The 17,234-nt window shown below is 37.1% G+C and overlaps 1 protein-coding gene across 3 annotated transcripts in view; it reads left to right on the top strand.

Moving 5' to 3' along the window:
• The window catches only part of PLEKHG1 (pleckstrin homology and RhoGEF domain containing G1), a 280,152-nt gene that overhangs the window by 64,127 nt on the left and 198,791 nt on the right, over positions 1-17,234 (top strand). For all 3 annotated transcript variants that reach the window (XM_069069687.1, XM_069069688.1, XM_069069689.1), the window contains one exon: positions 8,532-8,591. The gene's annotated coding sequence lies outside the window, so the exon portion shown is untranslated. The remainder of the gene's footprint in view (positions 1-8,531; positions 8,592-17,234) is intronic.

The following is a 17,234-nucleotide window of genomic DNA, read 5'->3' as shown; positions in this document are numbered from 1 at the left end:
GGGGGGGGGGGGGGGGGGGGGGGGGGGGGGGAAGGAGGGGGGGAGGGAGGGGGGGGGGGGGGGGGAGGGAGGGAAGGAGGGAGGGTGGATGTCCTTCATGGGTCACACAGCTAGCAAGTATCTTAGGTTAATTTGAACTCAGGTCTTTCTGACTCCAGAACTGGCGCTCTATCCACTGTGCTACCTAGCTGAACTGTTTTTCGAATATTGATGAAAATATTATGCCCTTAAATTTTCATAGTTCTTGCTGGTCTTTAATATCTAGAAAGATGCAACTAATTGAGTGGGTTAAATAAAAGGAAAATTATATAGAATCAATGCAAATTAAGTTATGAAGATTAATATCTTACTGTTTAAACTTGGTCTTAATGCTCAAAACTAAGTTAGACTAACAACTACTTGGGAAATCTTTAAAACTAGTGGATTGTTATGATCAATATATTTTTTTCAAAATATAGCTTATAGGAATCTACTTACATGGCCCTGCAATCCCAAAGCACTGTTATCCTGATTCCTTCTGTAGCCCTTTGAGCTATAGCATTTCTTCTGGGCATGCTGCTCAGCCAGGCTCTTGGAGTCTGCTTTTTTTTGCAACTGATTCTTAATTTCAGGTATATGTCTCAAAATCTCAAGTTCATCACTAGATCTCTTCTCTGTTGCCAGAGGACACATTCTAGGTAGTTCTTCTGGCATCAAGAGACAGACTCTTTTGTCTCTCTGTGTGGCTCTGCTATCTCCACTATGCCTCCGAGTTTCTGAGACTCTTTGAATAAAATATCTTCTACTGAGCAAATAGATGTTTGTTATAGGGAGAGGACACATGAGGTTCCATAAATGTGAATATACAGCATCATTTCTTAGGGTTGCAAAGAATTAGATTTGAAATTGGTATCCTACCAACTGGGAAATAGCTAAAAAAAATTATCACTGACCATCTTCCAGTGACAGGAATATTACTGCACAATAAGAAATGACAAATGTAAAGAATGAGATGTCTTCTACTGAGCAAATAACTCAGGTAGACCAGGAGCAATGGAGTGGAGTGATTATAGAAAAGAAAAATTCTGCTGTCTAGTACTGTTTCCCAATGATATAGATTCAGAGGTCACAGTTCATAGCTGCTCCCATGCTAGAATGACTCTCTGACTGAGTCTTTTAAAGGCAACTTGTGGGCATGGTTAATCCTATTTAATAAAGGGATAACAAGGTGTTAACACTTTGTTAGTGCTTTTCATCACATCATCATCTGTGATTTTATCTTGTAACTACATCGACTGAGCTAATCAACCACAAATTCTATTCTTGCTCTGATTACTACATTCTGCATCAGTTCATATATGTCCTCACAAGTTTCTTCAAATTCCTCATATTTGTCATTTCTTATTGTGTGGTAATATTCCCAACAATGGAAGATGTCACAATTTTTTAGCCATTTCCCAATTAGTAGGGTACCAATATCAGCTCTAATTCTTTGTTGTCATAAGAAGTGCTGTTGTATGGTCATATTTATGGGATCTCATGTGTCCTTTCCTCATAACAGGTATAGCTCATTTTTCAACTTCCCCTGAGGGTTGGAAGCAAAATCACAGCTTTTATACATGAAGCTCTAGACCAGACTAGGCAAACCGTTTGAGTATTCTACCTCTGGAAGTAATATTTCATTTTTGAATTATTGATATCTAGCCCTTCTAGAATCAGAAGGCTGCCTCCTCATTCTTTCCACATAAGTAATTGCTATGACAGTTATGGTTCTGGTAGTAGCTGATTTAGCATATATACAAAATGAGGTATAAACAATAATAACATTGCCAATTAGAGTTAAACAGTCAGGTTCCTAACAGAGGTTTCTGACATTAGCCCTCATTTTAATCTGACTTTTCCCTAACCCACCATAGCTTCTTGCCCAGAATTCTCAGTGTTCAGATCTAGCCATAGGAGGCCCATCTCTCTCTCTCTCTTTCTCTCTCTCTCTCTCTCTCTCTCTCTCTCTCTCTCTCTCTCTCTCTCTCTCTCTCTCTCTCCCTGCCTCCCTGATCTCACTCCTATTACTATTTAGACTGAAAAAATAAATAGAAGGGGCGGCCAGGTGGCTCAGTGAGTAAGAGCACTGGCCCCAGAGTCAGGATAACCTGGGATCAAATCCAGGCTCTGATATTTAGCACCACACCCAGAAATAACTGGCCCTGTAACCTTGAGCAAGTTACTTAACCCCAATTGCTTTTAAAAAAAAATAGAGTTCTACTCCATGCTATCCTAGATCTAGCTTCTTTTAGCAGCTCTAAGGTATGTATACCTTTTGCACCATCGATTCTCTCATGTTACAGGGAATGAATAGACTGTAATTATGACTTAGAATGATAATCCTAGGTTAATTATCTAGTAGTTCCATTACACAAATGGCCCAGGATAGCATTTTTAGCTCAGTGGTAAATCTCAAATTATTCTTTTTAATTAATAATTATCAAATGTTTGCAACCTCAGAATTATAAACACATAGCTAGAAGGGTACTTAGAGATTATATGATACTCTCATTTTTATAGATGAAGAAATAGAAAATCTCCTAAGTAAATCAACCCACCAAATGTCACTCCGGTATTAAGCAGAGCCAGGATTAGAGCCCAATCCCTCTGACTCCACATCCAGTAATCTAGCAACTCCACAATGCTGTCCAAACTTTCATTAAAGACATTTTGAAACATTTTCAGAAATTCCCTGAAGCGGTCTACTGATATATTATGGGTAAATCATAGTTATTGTATGATGGTACATCTCATTTAATTATTTTTACATAGTTCCTTGAAATATGGAATGGCCTAGTGCATGGTCTGTAGTAAACCAACCCTTCAGGTGAGGGGGAATCTCTTACCTTCCAAGGCAGTTTTCCACTTTTGGGTAGCTCTCTTTGTTAGAATCCACAGGAAACTGGGTTTTTTCTTCTGATGTTAGGTTTAAATTTGCCTCTTTATATCATGTAAGCTGTATCTTAGCTGCCCTCTCTGGTGTTAGTAACTTCTCTTTCATTGTCATGATATATTTGTACCGGGAGGTGAAGTTGACCTACTCCTTGCTTCTCATTACCAGTTCCAGATCTTCCCCATACCACCGTCACTCAGCCACTTACTTCGTTCTTTAATCCATAAGTCTTTATTACTCTGAATCCTTGCAGATATAATTTACTGGTCTCCAAGTTACTCTCTCTTCCTTCTAAGAATATCTGACTCAGATCAAATGAGATAATATTTTTAAAGTGCATTGCAGAATTCCTGGCACATAGTAGGCACTTAAATGCTTGTTCCTTCACCCTCCTTCTTTTTCATCCTCTTCTCCACCTCTACCTCTGTTCTCTTATATGGAATCTTCAGTATATATGCTAATATCCTCTCAGGAACCCTGACTTCCCAATTCAACCTCTTCAATTTCTTCATTCTACTTCTGTTCCCCATAAGGGTGGTCATACCTTAGATCAAAGATTTGGAACAGGAAGAGGTCTTAGAAATCATCTAGTTAACCTTCCCACATTTTCCCCAAAGTGGAGACAGAGGACTAGAAGGCTTAAATCATCACGGTGAGTTACTGACAGGGCTAATATTTGGACCAAGGTCCCCTGACTCCCAATCTAGTGTTTTTCCTGTTTTGCTCTGTTACATTTCACCACATCATCACTCATAACTTCTTTAAATCTATGATCCTGAACTTTGAAATTTCCCTTTACTATCATAATTTTCTATCTCTACTTCTGCCTCCCTCCTATTTTTTTGCCCCTTCCATTCATTTTGCCCCCTTTTGTTCTCCCAATCATCATTCAAGCATCCCTTCTATGTGTCTAGAACTGTACAAGGCACTGGGAATACAAATAAAAAGAAAATAACAATATCTTTTTCTCAAGTAGCTTACATTCTAATGAAAGCTACAAATACATATGTGTGTGCATATATAATACATATGAAAGTAAAAATTAATATAAGGTACTTAAATACAAGGTAGTTTGAGAGAGAGGAGGCATTAGTAGTTGGGAGGATCAGAAAAGGCTTCATGTAGAAGTTGATGCTTGAGATGAGTCTTGAAGGAAGAAGAGTGTTCTAAGGGGTGAAGGTAAAGAAGAAATTTCATTCTAGCCTTGGAAGATGACCACTAGGAAGGCATGAGATCCAAGATCAAGTGTCATGTGTGAGAAACACACTGAGAGTTTGTCTAGATTGCAGAATGTAGCAGTAGGAGCAATGTCCAATAAGATTGAAAAGGTAAACCAGGGCCAGTTTGTGAAAAGCTAAACAGAAGAGTTTGGTTTTTTCCCCCTAAAGGGAATAGGGAATCACTGTATTTTATTGATAAAAGGTTAGAAATTGTCAAAACTACAATCAAGGAAAATTACTTGGCAGCAGAGTGAAGGAAAGACCAGAGCAGAAAGAGATTTGAGGGAAGGCAATTAAGAGCCTGTTGTAATAATCTAGTTAAGAAGTGATGAGGACCCAAACTAAGATGATAGTAGCTTTGTGAGGAAGGAGGAGGGGTCAAGTTTGAATTGGAATAATTCAGAGCTGGGGTTCAACAAAGGCTGAGTGGCTATAGGGCAAGGGGAAAGGAATTCAAGAGTAGAGAACAATGGGGAAATGAACTACTTACTAGGTTGAGAATGTAGAAGCAGGGGTGATGGCCTAAAGGAAGTAGAGGTTACAATAAGGGAAATGATAGGTTTAGGAGGGGTGAGGTGTAGGAAAGATATAATGATAGGAGGTTATGATCAGATAGAAGAATGCCAGAGTTGTTGTTATGGAATTAGAACAGCTATAGATAATGATAAAAGCCAGGGTAGGGAGTGATCACTCCTACACACTGCCTAGGTAGAACGAAGGAGCACATCATAGTACTTAAAGAGACTGAGGAACTGGAAGATTAGGGAGGTTGATTATCTCCCTTGTTCTAGACCCACTTTTATCTCTAAACAGTCTTGATCTTATTTATGGTTGCCCAGTTCAACTATGCTCTGTTCTCTGTCTTGTTTCCCTGCCCTATAGCCATCCATACCGTTTCAATCCTCAACTCTTTATAATTCTGCCATCTGCTTTCTCCTCTTCTCCCTCACTGCCTTCTCTAATCTCAACTGGGTCCTTACTGTTGAATGGCATTGCTTTTCTTTCCCAAATGATTCATTATCATGATCTTCACAGTAAGCATTGCAAACCTTCTCAAGCCTCCTACACTACCCCTACCTTATCCCCTCTCATAAGAAGACTTTGTCCACTACTTTACTGAGAAAATCAAGGCCACCCATAAGGAGCTCCCTCATCTCTTACTCCCCCATCTCAATACCCCTCTGCATCTTTATCCACCATTTACTTTATTGCTACAGTCTTCAAGGAGGCTGAGTCTGCAGTCTTCCTCCTCATCCAAGCTATCCTGTATTTGTACAATTGGTTGCATCCCTTCCAGGAGTTTTTTTTTCCATTAATCATTCCATCATTCTCTCTTATATTCAGTCACTCCTTCCCTTCTAGTTTCTTTCCTATTGTATACAAATGTTTCCTGGTCCTTACTGCATCCCCCTTTACCCTCCTTTAAATAACCTTCTTTTGATATTGCCATTCTCCCATTTAAGTATCTTTTCTCTCTGTCACCAAGTTTGGAATGTGCCACTCTTTCACTATCTACTCATTTAATATACTCTTGCAATCAAACACTATCACTCTAATGGAATTTTCTTTCTAGCATTATCAATGATCTCTTAACTGTTACATCCAATTTCATTTTTTTCAATTTTCCCCTGCCTTAATTTTTTATACTGTTGACTACCTCCAAATTCCTGGACATTCTTTTCTTGGATTCCATAAACCTGTTTTTTCTTCTATCTGGCCACCCTCTTCCGGTTGCTTTTGTTGGATCGGCATCTGGTTCTTGCCCACTAAGAATAGATAACTATAATGTATCTATTTAGGGCACTATTTTTTTCTTTCTTCCTAACCCCCTTTCCCTGGTAATCTCTTGAGCTCTGATGGGTTTTATTATTTCTTTGCAAATGCCTCACAATCTGTACATCATTTCGTAATCTCTCTCCTGAACTTCCTACAACACCAATTTCCTATTGGATAGCATTACCTCAGTGTTTCATTAGCATCTTCAATTCAACAAGTCCAAAATGGAATTGATCATCTTCTTTCTCTCTACATTGATGGAGAAAAGACCACCCTTTCTCCATTTCTGTAGCAGATACCATCTTCTATAATTCAGACTTGCAATCTTAACTCTTTCTACTCCCTCATTTCTCAAATCCAATCATGTCAAATTCCTATCAGTTCTACCTCCATCTCTCTCCCTTGCTTACTCAAACTGCCCCCTCCCCAGCACCTCTCACTTAAACCTTTATAATAGCTTTCTGATCATTCTCCCTGCTTCCAGCCTATCTCTTCTCTAATCCATTCTTACCTATGTAAAAATAGTTTTCCTAAGACTCAGCATTTACCATGTCATTTTCTCCTCAAAAATCTTTAGGGTTTTTCTTTTGGTTCTAGAACAAAATATAGACTTCTCAACCTGGTTTTACGACCCTTTCTAATCATGTTCCCATCTACTTTTCCAGACTTCATATTACTTGCTTTCAGTGTATTCTATATACCAGTCATACCACCTAACTAGCTGATTTCCAGACCTGACATTCTATCTCCTGTACAATCAATCTTCCATGCCTAGAATTCATCCCATTCTGCCCCACAGAATCATTCTCTAACAGGGCTTGCTCTCTGAAGCCTTCCCTGACCCACAGTTGTTAATACTTCTTTTCTTCTCAGACTATCTTATTTATTTCTCTGTGTATATGCTATATCCCCTTCTCAATAGAATGCAAGCTTCTTGAGGTCCAGGCTTGTGTTTGACTTTGTATCACTGGAGCCTAATAGACAACTAACATTTCTCAACATATTTACATAGTTGAGCAACATAAATATTTCTGATATTTAAGTATATTACATGTGACTTTATACAATTTGGTTTGTTTTGTATTGAATAGAGAAGGTTAATTGTCAACTTACTTGAATCATAAATTTGATTACAAATTTGACTCAACCATTTTGTGCATTATCCTTGATAACTTAAAAAAATGTTCAACTCAGGTGGCTACTACCACACCCCGCCCCTGTCACCATTGTTACTTAGCTAGAATCATTCTCAAAGGAAAAAAATGTTTATAATTCATCAGCTAAAATATGATTAGAAAGGTAAACCTACTATAAAGAATTCTCATTCATTTGGAAACAATTTATATGATTTTCTTGTATTAACAAGAAAATTTAACAACACATTTAACTTGTGTTATATGTGCAGTTGACTTAACTTTCCATTGTGTAGATTGAGCTTTACATTTGTATATTAGTGGAAAAGTTTGGTCCTTACAATGAATTCCAAGTAGGAATGATGTTAAAAGGCTAGAATAGTCCATGTCATTATCATATTTATGACATTTCAATATGGCAGCTTTAGATAGAGTTCTCTACTAACAAGAAGCTGCCACTACCTAGTCAAGTGATCCTTTCCAAGTCTCAGTCTCCTCATCTTAAAATGTGCGAGACTTGAACAAGATAAACACTTAAGATGTCTTCTAGCCCATAACCTATGAGCTGTAAAAGCAGGGATGAAATTATGATAATATAGTTTAATTTGCTGTTACACTACCACCTGAATAAGATCTAAGATCATTCAAAAGATCTTGAAATAACAATCTACATATAAAATAGTGGATGAAGAATATATAGTTATAAGGATGACTCATTGCGATGGAACCGAAAAACACAGAACATGTGTTTTCATATGGGGTAATATTTTAGACTTAGGAGACTTGAGTTTGAATCTAAGCTTTAACGTTATTGCCTATGTGACCACAAGTAATTTTTTCAACTTCTTTGAACCTCAATCTGCTCATTTGTAAAATGGGAATAATAGTTATTTGCACCCACCCAATTCATGGTAGTTCTTGTAAGGACAGCCTTAAAGCTCAGTATAAATATGAGTCATTATTTTAGCTAGGGAATAAAGGTAACAAGGTTAGCAAAGTTGAAGGGTAGGAAGCAAGAAGGGTTCAAATGTTGGGCTAAGGATTTGCTGATAGTATATTTTAGGCTGCTATGGTTTTTTGAAATCTTACAAGGTTCTACAGATTAAACCTATTCCATTTTTGTATTAAAGTATTCCAAGAAAAAAAAACTTTATTAATTTCTTTTGTGTTTTCAATGTAAAATCTTTATTAATAGTTATTTGTTAAATTTTTGTTAATAGTTAATAAATATTTGTCACTAATTTAGTTAGAATTAATAGTTTCACACAATGGTTGTTAGCGCTCTCTCTCTCTCTCTCTCTCTCTCTCTCTCTCTCTTTCATTATAGTCTTTCCAGTGAACTATTTAATTGAGATTATAACTATTTTTCATCCCTTACCCCTCTCCAAAAAGATTTGGATATTGCCCCAAGTTTCCAATGCCCCAGTTAAATAAACCACTTTGCTTGACCTAGAGTAATTGTGTTTTCATTTTATATTCCCATTACAGGTAGAAGGATCTGAGATATTGCTGTAGGAGAAAACTCTGAAAATTCTTCAGTTTTACAAAGTAAGTTGCTTATCATTTTAAATACTTTTTGTACTGAACAAATATCAGAATGTTCAGGTGCTCAGAAACAACTCTAATGAAATATCACATTCATTGTAATGGAATGGAATGTTCATTGTTTAGTGTAATATAATGTTCGTTGCATTTTTTTTTTTGCAAACTATTTACAAAATACGATAGCCAGAGCATGAAGTGTATTGGAAAGAGAAGACAGAAATGATGAAAGAGAAAGAGTTTTAGGAGGGTAGACCATTAAGACAGCTTTCTGTATTCATTCCATTTGGTCAACTCATCGTTAATAAACGAGTTGTTCTTTGGAATGTTTCTCATGAGGTGAGGGAAAAAATTCTGGTTGCCCTATTTAACCCTGGTGTTTCTCCTAAATTTAGAACCTTTGTGTTATTTTGTGGTAATGCTGCTTGAATAAACCAGGGTTTGATAACTGCTTTATTTATCATTCAAGGAAGATGGAAATGGAAGAGAGGAAGGGGATAGGTTTCTCTGTACATCCGGATACAACAGTTTTACTCTCACTTAAGCACTTTAGTTTACCAGACTCTGACCACATTATAAGCCATCTGTAAAGACTTGAAATTTTAAAGGAACACAGACCAATTTTAACGCTTTCTAGGCTGGGAGAATGCATGCTATTTTAAACCTAAAAAATCCAGGTTATGATAGTTCTTTAGTTAGTGAAAATTCCTTCGTGTGTTAAAATTGACAAGTGTTTCAAAATTGAACAATAGTTATATTATTATATTATATTATATGTTCAGTTATAATATATTCTATTATAGCAATAGAAAGAATGAAAGAAAAAGAAAATTCCAACAAGTGTCATCATAACCTGTGCAACATTTTTAGACTCTTTTTTTCTAAATAGATGGTGTTATAAGTATTTGATCTTTAAAATTTTTCCTCTAAAGTTAGTATAATTAGTAAGATTCAAAGAATTCAATCAATTTTCTTTTTTTGCCTAAAAATCTAGCAATATTTGGTACAATGCTTAGCATAACCAGCTGTCTTTTTTCCCCTAGAGATTGTCAATGGTGGAAAGAAGGCCTTTAATAACTTTGGGGGAAAGGGGCTAACTTGTGATTAGAAAACTTTTGAGACTAGAAATTAAGAACAAATGCCTAGAACAATGACTTGCACTTTGAGCGGATGTTTGATAGTAGTAGATGAGCACTATAAGAAACAGCTAATTTGCCTGAGTGTCCTGTTTGTAAAGGAGTTGATTTTCTTCCTGAATTTAGATGAGAAATGGTTGACATCCCTTGTTTCAGGATCAATGTGTTTTCACAAATAAATGTGCAGGCATGGCTGCCCATTAGGCCCACAGGTCCTTGTAATTACTAGAGCTTCTGTTTACAAAGAAAAGATGATTTTTTTAGACAGAGACTTAGTCATTGTCCAAATAGCTCTTTTTCTCCCCATGGTTTGAGTTGTGAAAGTTCTCAGATTGGAAGTCCATGATTGCTGACTCCGTTTTCATAGAATGAAATAAAAACAATTCCTTCCAGCAAACAATGGGAATTGTGTTTGTTTGGCAATATGATTGCAGAAAAGGGAGAAAGACTTGACTTTCAGGATTCCAGCCCCCTGTCTGGTTTCACTGATAGGCCAAGCATTCCACCTGGGCTATGTGTGTGTTTGCGTTTGTATGTTATGTGTGCTCAGAAATAAGAGAAACTGCCTTGCATTCCTTATGTTGTCAGACAGTGGGGTTTGAGTTTTTCCTTATGGAATGATGAGATTTTTCACCATTGTGACTGATCCACTAGGGTTTTTGTGGTGGTAGTTACTGTTGTTATTAGTTTGAGGCGCTTGACTTTTGAAAAAGTTTTTGAGGTTAAAGCCAGTCTCCAGGTATTAAGTTGCAAAGGTGTCAGTCTGAAGAGATAGGTGGAGTTTTCCTGTCTGTGTATCTATCCCTATCTGAAGCTTTACTGTTCAAATTCCAGGGGACAATATGTTTGCCCAGTTCCCAAAGGGAACTGTCCTCAGGGCCTACTGTTTGTTGATTCAGTGGAGTTGGCCTGGAGGTGTCTACACTCCCCTTGGCCAAATCTTAGCTCCTGGAGGCCCAGTCTTTTCTGAGATGCTTTAAAGTTATCTTAAGAAGACAACTGCTTTACCCCTTTATTTATGTGGCTCTGCTACCTTCATTTCATGGTGATTTTTTTGTGTGGAGTAAATCTGGAGAGCCTGGAAATTTCCGACCTACTTTACCATCTTGCCAGAATGCCCCTCTACCTTCTACTTTACCTTTATAATTGTACCAGTGATATACAAAAGACTCCCCAAAAAACACTCATAACTCTTCATATAAAGTTGTTCCCTCCCACACCCAACTCCCAAATCCTTTGAATTTGTTGAGAAGCAATATGGCCTAATGAATAGAAGTCTGTTTTTAGAGTCAGGAATCAATCAGTCAACCAATATTTCTTAATCACCTGCTATGTGCCAGGCATTATGATATGCTTAGGGCACACAAAGACAAAAATGACGATCTCTGCCCATCAGGAGATCCCTCTATCGAGGGATATTGTAGGTAAATATATAAATAAAATCCAAATTATATTCAACATAAATACAAGTAAATTTTTTGAGGCGAGGCACTTTAGTACCCAAGAACAGCTAAGTGGTGCAGTGGACAGAGTGTCAGGCCTAGAATTAGAAAGGTTAATCTTCAGCCTCAGACACTTAACACTTACTATATGTGTGACCTTGGGCAAGTCACTTAACCCCAATTGCCCTGCCTTCCCCCCTACAAAAAAGCAAAAAATAAAAAAAAGAAAGGTTCATCTTCCTGAGTTCAAATCTGGCCTCAGACACTTGCTAATTATGTGACCCTGGGCAAGTTATTTAATCCTATTTGACTCAGTTTCCACATCTGTAAAATGAGCTGTAGAAGGAAATGGCAAACTGGTCCAGTATCCTTGCTGAGAAAACTCCAAATGGGGTCATGAAGAGTCAGTCACAACTGAAAAATGACTAAACAACAACAATGAAAGTTTCTTAACTTCTTAGTGCCCCCAGGCAATTTTTGAACATAAGTGACAGAAATTTCCTGCCAGAAGTTTCCCACAACTAAAATCATGAGATCATAGATTTAGAACTAGTGGAGACCTTCCATATCACCTACACCAACCCCCTCATTTTACAGATGTGGAAACTTAGCCGCAGAGGTTAAGTGACTTACTCAAAGTCTCCCAGGTAGTAGGTGGAAGAACTGATATTTGAAGACTGATCCCTTTGATACCCAATCCAATATTCTTTCCACTGGACCATGTAGGTGGACATTAAAGATATGGACTCAAAAAAATTAGTTAATATTGTCTTCTCTTGTAGTATTTTACACCTCAAATAAAATGAACTAAACGTCTTTTAGTTAAAGGTCTTATAATTCTCTAAGCTTTTACTCCCCAGGTCTGCAAGAAACCTTATTATCTTGCCACATATCCAATCAAGGATGATGGTTTTATCTATTGTGATATATCTTTCTGACATGATTTATTGTTTTAATTTATTTTGAATAATCCTAATGCCTGAGGCTTTCTGGGTGCACCTACAAAAGGGAATGTTGTACATCAATAAAAATAACATTCTAATGGGCATTTTTGGCCACAAAATGTATCAGGACTCTCCTCACTGCTATAAGCCAAACCAATCTGTTTACCTGAAGATCAAGGGCACCGGCTTAATCAGACCAGGAGAAAAAGGGAATCCCAGGAGAAAAATGTTTCACCTCCAATTCCCAAAGACACAAAACTAGGGCTCTTAAGCAGATGCAGCACAACTGGTCTTAATTATTCACATAAGTGTTGAAGAGGTGACCTCTAGAGTAGTAGAATCCCAACCTGCAGAAAAATTCGTGGAGATTGGCCAAAATACATTTAAAGCCTATGCTCCTGACTTTTCTTATGCTGTTTCAGTCAAAGGTTCACTGATTCCCCAGAGAACTATAAATGCCTTATTTATCTGACTTTTTTCCCCCCCTGAGTAATAGTGTCCTTAAATTTCCCTCTAGCTTATTGCTTGGTCCTGTTTTGCATGCTTTCATCCTCTGAGGTGAGGTTTAAGTAGCAAAGTGGGTTGCCTGAGAGCATAAATATACAGAGCAGAACTGTCTACAATGCAGAATAATTCAATAGGAGAAACCCAAGCAACACTCCAAGGATGGGGGAGTCCTTATAATGGGCCGCCTTGATATCCCCTATTTTCTCAGGCATTTAATTAAACTCTTTTAATGCAGCTAAGGGATCCCATTTCATCAAGGTACATGAAAGTTTATAACTGAAGAGTTTTCCCCGTATTCTCAGAAGTATTGGTGCATTGGTCCTGCATGCCTATTATATGATGCCCCTTTTTGGATCCACTTTAAATCTCACCCTTATTGAAGGGATATAGATTGTATTCTAATCCCCTACTGGCAGGATTTCTGTTTTGTAAAGGAAAGTTGATCTTTCATGAGAAACTGCATGAAGACCTCCCACTGTATCCCTTTCAGGACCACGACTGCTTGTGGTACATTAAAAATGTATAGCCTTAAATTTGAGTGCTTTGTGGTATTGCAAGAATGTGGCTTTCTTACCCTTGAGACACACCAACAATGAGCTATAGTTGCTTTGCTGAAATAATAGATATTGTACTTTCCGCCACAAAGAAGTGACCTTGCTGCTGTGATCCTAATGCCTTAATGTTCTTATTTAAGGTTGATGGGCAATAAGACACAGAGATAATAGTAGATTTATCTTGAATGATAACATCAATTATTTACACAGTGACCAAAATTATCTGTGGTTTTGAGCCTGACATTTCTAATAGTATAACCAGCAAGTCTATGGTCTTGGACACTGGGGCAAGAGGACGGGAATAGTCACCTAAGGGATTTGGTAAAGATCATACAATGCATTAAGTGCTTGACTTTGACTTCTTTTGTGCAGATTGGAGCCAATTATATCTTAATGCAATGTCTTGGAAATTAATGTTTTCAAAGGGTAGTGTTTATAAAAAATGCTTAATATTTTGCAGTGATTATAGCAACATGTTGTGGTATTTATGCCATCCAGAAAGATGTGCTCCTTTCCTCATGCTCCAAAGCCTAGAATGTGACCTGGACATCCCATGATATCATGGGAGGCCATGGCCTATGATGGCATGGGGTACTAGAACTCACTTTTCTTTGGAATTTGTGAACCCCATTCCACCACTAAGAGAGACAAAAATCTGAGGTTTAGTCAAGTCTTCTTGTATTTCCTTGCTTAGTGTTTTGTTTGGTTTTCTTCAAGATTTTGGCATCTTATATTTTATAGACTTTCAGGAATAAGACGTTCAAGGAGAATAAAAGCTCCTGATATTCAGATTTGTTCAAAAACTAACTAGTGTCCTAGGGAAAAAAAATATGGAAACAGTATCTGATGGATGATTTCAATCAATCAGTAAACATTTACAAATCATTTAATATGTGTCGGGAGTTGTGGATATAAATACAAAGACAAAACAAATCCTACAGTAGGAACTTACATTCTAATAGGGAAACAAGTACATATCAAAGTACCTACAGAATAGACATATGGAAAAAAATGCAAAGTAGTTGAATACAAGGTGGTCTGGACAGGAAGACCTTAGCAGCTGAGGAGAGTCAGGAAGGACATCATATAGAAGGAAGTTCATGAGCTGCTTCTCAAAAGAGGAGAAGGTTTTTATGAAGCCAGGGTGAGGAAGGAGTGCGTTGTAGGCAACTGGGGTGTCCAGTGCAAAGAAAGACATGGAGATGGGATGTTCTGGAAGACAGAGTTCTGTTTATGAGGGAAAGAGAAGGCCAGTTTGGCTGGATCACAAGAAGAATAATGTACAATGAGGTGGGATAGGTAGGTTAGGGCCAGGTTGTGAAAGACTTTAAAACCAAGTAGAGGACTGTATGTTTTATCCTAGAAGTAATGGAAAACAACTGGAATTTATTGAGTAAAGGAGTAATGTGGTCACGTCTATGTTTAAGGAAAATCACTTGGGCAGCTGGCTGGAAGATGTAAGGGTGTGGAAAGAGACTTGATGCAGAGACAACAATTAGGAAGTTGTTATAGTAATCTAGGTGAGAAATGATAAGGACCTGAACTAGGGGAGTGGTTGTGTGAGTAGAAGAAAGGGTCTGGATGCAAGGATGTTATGAAGGTAGAACTGAAAAGATGAGACAGTGAAGGAGAGTGAGTATTCAAGTATAACAGCAAAGTTTTAAACCTGGGAGACTGAAGGATTGGCAATACCTTCCACAGAAACAGGGAAGTTTAGCAGGGTAGATTGGAGGAAAGATCATGAGTTCTGTTTGGGTTGTATTTATTTTAAGATGTCTCTGAACCATCCAATTTGAAATGTCCAATAGGCAATTGGTGATGCTGGGACTGGAACTTAGAGGAGAGATGGATGAAAGGGCACAAGTGGCCATATCAATTATAAGAAAGAATGTCAAGGCTTAGGCAGCCATTGCTATTATGTTAGGCTATGTTAAATAGTGACCTCCAGAATCCATGTATGAAAATAGTACTACATACTGCTTAGATTCGTGTATTACATGTTTGAATTCACTTCGGCATTTATTGTTTGGTAATGTTTTTTGTCCCAATCCCTTCTATTTGGACTGACATAGACCAGCAACTGATAAAAACTTGTGGGATAACTTGAAATATTTTGCTATATTACTTTTTCATGGAGCCATAATGGATAAAATAATAGTTTATGAAACTATGCTTCCTTAGACCCAGATTTTGCTATATTTAAACTACCTCATCATTAATATTAATAAAACCAAATTTGGATAAACACCATACATCATGTTATTTAATATAGTAGTAGGGAAGCTTATAACCTCCTAGATTTAATATGCTGATTATTATATATGGTAATTAAAACTGTCTAGTTGCCATTATTTTTGTTGTTTATGAATGACCATTGACACAAAGACAAGGTACTTCCCCTGGAGGTGTTTTCTATGCAGGAAAAGAGGAAGGTAATAAGTATCTATTAAATCACCTACAGTGTCAGGCACCATGTTAAGTCCTTTAGAACTATTATCTCATTTGATAAGTTAAGACACTGGTGTATAGAAATGACCACAAAATAAAACCATCCACAGTTAGTACATAATGACAAATTGTTAACAGCAATTCATAAGAATAAGGTGAAATAGCTTCCAGCTGGAGCAGTGAGGGAAAGCATGCCTACATGTGAGTTTGTATGCTAGCTAGCTAAACAGGTGCAAGGTAATGACTTTGCTTTGGTAATCAGATAAAATGCACCCAGACTAATAAATCAAAGTATTTTGGAGCATCCATGAAAAAGGTTTCATCCTTAATGCCTATAACTGATGGTCAGACTTGGATTGATATGCCAGGTGCTTGTTTAAAAGCCATCTTCATAGGTATAGGAGAACAGCCACATAAAATCTGTCAGGAGGCCCAGATGACATTTTTATGGTGCCAGAATGAAGTGCAGCAACCATAGATAATGAATCCAGTGTCTTGAAACAGACCATTAGCTACAGGACTGTAGAAATCCACAGTAGTACTAAGCCTGATTCACCAAGTTTCAAGGCTGAGTTAAACACAGTGTTCTCAAGTAGCATTTTAGGTATCAAGGCCTGCATTCATGGTGAATAAACTAGAGTCAGTGTAAACTGTGTTAACTCCTTTTTCTGCTCAGTCTTCTCTCTCTGCCCCCACCAGATCCTGACATTTGACATTTCTGTTCAAATTCCTATTGTAAAAATATGCTGAGAAATCTGTATTTTACTCAGTTGTGGCATTATGATTCTTATATGCTAAATTTTTCAGAAAGCAAATCCATTCTGAAGTAAGATTAATTTTGTGATAAAATTTTCAGGGCTATCAGTAAGAGACTAATGCAGACATTGTACATGAAATCTATGAGAACAGTTGAAATTGACAGTATGGACCATATTAATGGGAATGCTTTATTTCCTTATATTCTCCCTTTTTCCTTCTCTATTATTTATACCTTGTAGTACCTAAGAAGAACTGAAAGGAAGGATCTAAAATTTTGGTTAGTCTCCAAATGAAATTATCTGCAACCTTGCCCCCTACCATTTTGTTATTAACATTATCTTTTTTTTTCCAGTTTCTAAATTTCAAAACATCAGAGTTATCTTTGATTCTTTAGTCTCATCTAGCCATTCACATCCAGGCAATCACTAAGTTAATTCTTTAATATCCTATTCCTTCCTTCCTAGACCCTCTGCTATTTTCCAATTTCATGTTCTTATTGCCTGACCTCTAGGTTTCTGTAATAGTCTCCAAACTCCTTTCTACCTTCCAATCTATCTTATATACCTTTACCACTACATTTTCTTAAAAGACCACTGTAATAATTTCTTTTTACTACTCCATAACTTTCTTTTAAAAAAAATTTTGTTATGAACTTGACAGTCATAAATTATCATGAATATTTCCATATGTAAAGAACAAAAAGGATAACATATTTAACTATCAATTTATGATATATAGCAGTTTTGTGTGTGTGTCAAGTTTAATGACTTCTCATTGCCTATGAAATAAAATCCAATTTCTATAGTTGCTGGCATCACAGTCATACCATAAGCTTCTCTAGAACAGTCACCACAACTTA

The sequence above is a fragment of the Petaurus breviceps genome, unplaced genomic scaffold (assembly GCF_028583685.1).
Source record: "Petaurus breviceps papuanus isolate PSGF00001 unplaced genomic scaffold, PetGlider_PUasm1.0 90784, whole genome shotgun sequence".
Taxonomy (NCBI): domain Eukaryota; kingdom Metazoa; phylum Chordata; class Mammalia; order Diprotodontia; family Petauridae; genus Petaurus; species Petaurus breviceps.
This window is presented reverse-complemented; position numbering and strand designations above follow the sequence as displayed.